This window comes from Styela clava, chromosome 8, assembly GCF_964204865.1.
Source record: "Styela clava chromosome 8, kaStyClav1.hap1.2, whole genome shotgun sequence".
In the NCBI taxonomy this organism is placed as follows: Eukaryota; Metazoa; Chordata; class Ascidiacea; order Stolidobranchia; family Styelidae; genus Styela; species Styela clava.
In genome coordinates this window covers 15,937,380-15,942,409 of record NC_135257.1, presented here as the reverse complement: position 1 = coordinate 15,942,409, position 5,030 = coordinate 15,937,380, and positions in this window count along the sequence as shown.

Sequence of the window (5,030 nt, the reverse complement as noted above, 5' to 3'; positions counted from 1 at the left end):
ATTCCATAATATAATTAATAGCAATATACAAGTGATATTTCCGATATAAAATTTATTTTTATAAAAAACAATCATGTTTATTACAATTCTGCAAAAAAAAAAAATAGAAGAAAAGTTTTTAGGAGGAAGTTTATTCAACCTCGTAAATCTCGTGGGTAATTAGAAGAAAGCAATCGCAAATTTCTGTATAACAACAACAAGTTATAACAATCGAATTCTTGCTGTTGTAGTATTCAGTAACTGACAAATACCCCCATTACTCGCCAGAAAATGCCCTCTTAAATACCGAAATCTGACTTGTATGAAATCTACTGCTAATCTGTGAGCTATAAGCTAGGCGAAATTAGCCATAGGCGAATTTTGGTTTGATGGCTTGAATAAACTGTTGAAATGGCCTGAAGTGTTTGATGTTGTTTTCTTAATTTGCTATGTTTGATTTGAAGAAATTTGTCATATATGTGTATATATATACTCTTTTACTATAAAGCGATAGTAATGATTTTGATTCATTTCGCGACTCGAAAACCAATAGTTACATTTGTCAGGCAATGCATGGAGTTTTCAAAAAATTTGTCTAAATTATTGTTAGTATATATTAGTTTAAAAATGTAGGATATCTTTATTGAACTAAAAACGTAGCTGAGACTGGTGTGATCAGTATCCCGGATCAAATATCAGTGTGATTTACGTTTTATCCATTCTCTTCGTTTGGAGATTCTTATTAGTCTTCAACTTGGGACTTTTTGCGAGTACCAAGCTCCGTTGGACGTTTTTTTAATCCACTTTGATTTTTTTGACTATGAAATAACTACGGGCATGTAAACTTCCGAAACTTTGATCACGGTATTTCCCGGTTTCTACACTACAGTGTCATCACAATGACGTGATTGACAGTTAAGGCTACGTGACTGATCTACAGCATATTATAGAGAATAGACGATGACGTTTGATACATATTAGGCATGTCTGTCTATTATGCGAAAGAAAACCCGATGTTAACATTTTAAACATCCTACTGCTTCTACGCCCTTTATCTCGTATCCTTTGACGTATATTTACGAAGTTTGACATTTGCGGCCATGAGTTAGGAATAGACGCGATTCACTGTCAAATACCATAACAGTAGCAGGGTTTGTTGAACGACCTGGATCTTAATGTTTTCTGACAGACGGCAGGGTTTTCGACACTGAAATCGTTTGCCTATCATGTAGTGTTTTGAGATTTTTTGAAAACAAATATTTATTAAAACTATTATATATGGATTATACATGTGACAACTATTTAATGTATTTTTCACAGAACATTAAATTTCTATTTTCATGAAACAGAAATGCAAAGTTATGATAGTTGATGCTGAGGAGTTAATTTTACAAAAAAAAATTTTTTTTTTGTTATCCAGTAAATTGTTTGTTGAATTGCATAGCGTGTCACATTGACAAGGTAAAAGTTGTGAGGAAATAAAGAATCGAATCGTATTTTGATGTCGTATATTCAGCGCTTCAAACAGCGTTTTGATAGGTATTGTCGTCTTGCAAAATTGCGTATGTCGAAAATTCTGGCTTAGCGCTTATAAATTTGAATTTACACTACAGCATAGGAGAGCGGACACTTGTGATATCCACTTCCTGAGTCCAATTCATATTGGTTGGCTTTATTTTTGAGGATGCATTGAAATTTTATTCTTTATATTCAATATCTTTGGAATGTCTTACTTTCGGTGGGTGTGCAGAGCGCGCTATATTGATGAAATATATATTTTTAAAATAAAAAATAATGTTATAAACAAAAAAGTTGTTTCGAGGTTCAGACATCGTAGATACTATAAATCGCATACGTTTTTCGATTGTTCGATTTTGAGGACTGATGGATATAGTCAAGTTGCGAAATTGCGTATGTCCTCAAGTCATAGGCACATTTCTGTGGAAGTCACAATGCTTGATTATGACGTCACATGCCTGCGTCATGAAAATTAATTCAAATCCAGCTACAACAAAATAAATGGGAAATTATTTACTCTCAATGGCAAAACAATACCAATGGGAAGTTTTTTACGTTTTTCTCAAATCTGGTAAAATGACTTGCGCAATTTAGTTATTAGCGTGACGACTGGGTTCAACTCTGTGAATTGAACATTATTAAATGAGAATCCGGAATTCATAACTAAGGTTTTTGTTTGAGCTGGGTCATTAAAAACGTTTTGTAACATTTTTGTGAAACAAGCTTAGCGGAAAGATTGTACTCACTGATACGTCAAAGGTACATGCCTAAACGTCTTACTCGGATTCATTAACTCTGCTGTATACGCAACATTGAGCATGTGAGTGTGCTTTATACAAACTAAATATTTTACTTTATTTATAGAGAGAAAGAAATATATTTAGATTGTTTTATGGTATCATTACACTTTGTTTGGAAAGTTTCAAGAGAGACAACTTAATTATGTTTAGTTATGCATCTTCAATTTGTTCAACAATGAATGTCATGCTTTTAACGCTGAAGCACCAGTCTCAGTAATTTCAGTTTGTCAACTCAGTTTGTATACAATGAATCATTTTTTAGTCAAAATGAAAGTTACAGTGGACTGAGATATTTTGAACGCAAAACCCGATTCCCCTAGATCAGCGGTTCCCAAAGTGGGCGAAAATGCCCCCTTGTGGGCGTTTGCGATAACTTGGGAGGCGCTGATGGCGATTTGGGCAATTGGGGGGACGCTGGCTGTCAAACTGGGCAATTGGGGACTGGGCAATCGAGATCAATATCAATACGGGACATCAATACGGGAACTAACAATAAGTGTGATATTTTATGTCACATACTCCTATGTTTTGGTTCAAACTAGTTTGCTTGTGATTTCGGTGTTGGAAATTTCTCGCTTCACCGTCAAACGTCATATACTTCCTTCATCATGCACTTCACGTTTCGTTGTACTGTATTGAATTACATTTTCTTTTTACTATCGGGTGATTTGAAGCGGTAGTGTAAGTACAGCACTCTTATGTTACAATTTTGGTTTTGTTAGGAGCAACACGTGAGAGAGAGCTGCGCATGTGATCGATCTGACGTACGCCAAATAGGGCCATCTCCATGTTGCGACTCGACTGGTTCATTTTTATTACTTGGGTCATTGGATAATATCTAATATGCATAATTATGTAATACATGAATTGGCAAACGCCAAATATCCAGCCTGTTGTAATATCAGGTTGTGTTTCACATTGTTCGATGTCGGATTATCATTTGTGTTGCGTCAAACTATCGAATACAATGACTTAACTCTTTGAACTCTGAATCCCCAGAACGACGCTACTCTCTCACCCCAATGACATTAAACAACATGATAGGCAACTCTGACGTCACTCCATAAGACTACAGGCAAAACATTGTATTTCATGATACGCTCCAATGCACATATTTCTCGTCGCCTTTCGCGTCCGTTTTCCGCTCGCTTTTGCTACTCGGCGTCTTTTTTACGTGTAGTACCTGCCTTTTTGCGCCTGTAACGAAACAAAATAATCTCTATATCTAAGAAGTTTTGCTTACTTGGAAAGCTGGAATAACAGGCAAGCTGTAAAGAGCAATTCTGGACATCATAGACGTTTTTTTTTTATTAGAGAAGATTACAAACGCGATAGCGGAAAGATTTGTGTGGAACATTTTGCAGATAATGACAAAGTTCAAAGTTAGTAATTTTAATGTTTGCGCTTAATCATTGAAATTTCATTTAAAGAGGGTGTCATACAAAACTGTGCTGCGATACAATTCCATAACACAAAGTTTGCACCTATCGAACTTGCTTTTGTAGGTGAATTTATTAGACATATTACATATTCAGTTAATCGTAGGTAACATTGCTGGTACATAATGCATCGTAGATAGGTTTGTTTAAATTTAGGAATTTAGCTCATAGCCCACTAATTAATATTATCTTCTATGCAGGCGGTTGCAGGGCTGAATTCAACTTGCAGCCTTACCGATCACCTGACGATGCTCATTTAGTTTGGCTCGAGCAAGTCTTCTTGAAATGCTTGTGTGAATGGAAACTACCTATATTTTTTGCCTTCCTCCGATTTTAGACAAATTTATTCTGAGGGATTTCGCATATAATTCTCACTGATTGTTGGCTGTTTATAATTCCTATTGATTGTGAATTCTGATTATAACAATGAGTTGAAAATTTTTTTACCTAATTTACTGGCACCTTTTTCTTGTCAATACTCCAAGCTGAGGTAATAAACATGACAATACATTTATGTCATCTGGAAGCAAAATATGCACACAAATTAATAGTTTGGCACATTGAGATAATACATCATGACAGAAAATACAAGTTAAAGATATGTATGACCATCACATGGTAATTAAAATTAAAAAAAATTAATAGGGGCTGTGGAGTATGGAAAGTTAAAGACAAAGAAAAGAACAAATGTTCATAGCTCATGAACTCTCAATTTTGCCTCCATTGCTTTGTGAAGGCCAATATGTTTCGAGTGGCTGAATTGGTTTACCTTTACGATAGCAACGATTTTGTATTTAATATAGCGAGATTATTTCAATTTAATTGAAGTGATATAATTTCCCAAAGCAATGCTTGAATCGTCTAGAATAGATCAGTGGTGTCAAACTCATGGGTTTTCGAGAGCCGCATTGCATTTTGAAAATTGTAAAAAGAGCCGCAAACAGTTTTTGATAATGTATACTTAAAAGATATTTTTAAGATAGTTTTAGTTTGTGACATATATTGTGATGCAACTAAACAGTTAGATTAAGTTTTATTATTTTCTTCAACTTCAAATGCAATTACATATTAATATTTGCATTCCACTATTAATGCAACATTTGCAAGTTACAGTATTTATTATAAAAAATCGTAAAATTCTATGTACAACCATCAAAATCATTTTTGAACAAGCTTTGAATAGGAAAGAATAATACATACACTAAAAATAACTTAATCTAAATATATGAACCTAAAATTAACAAAAATACTACAGTATAAACTCAATGTTTTAATAATTACATTCGTCCTGGCG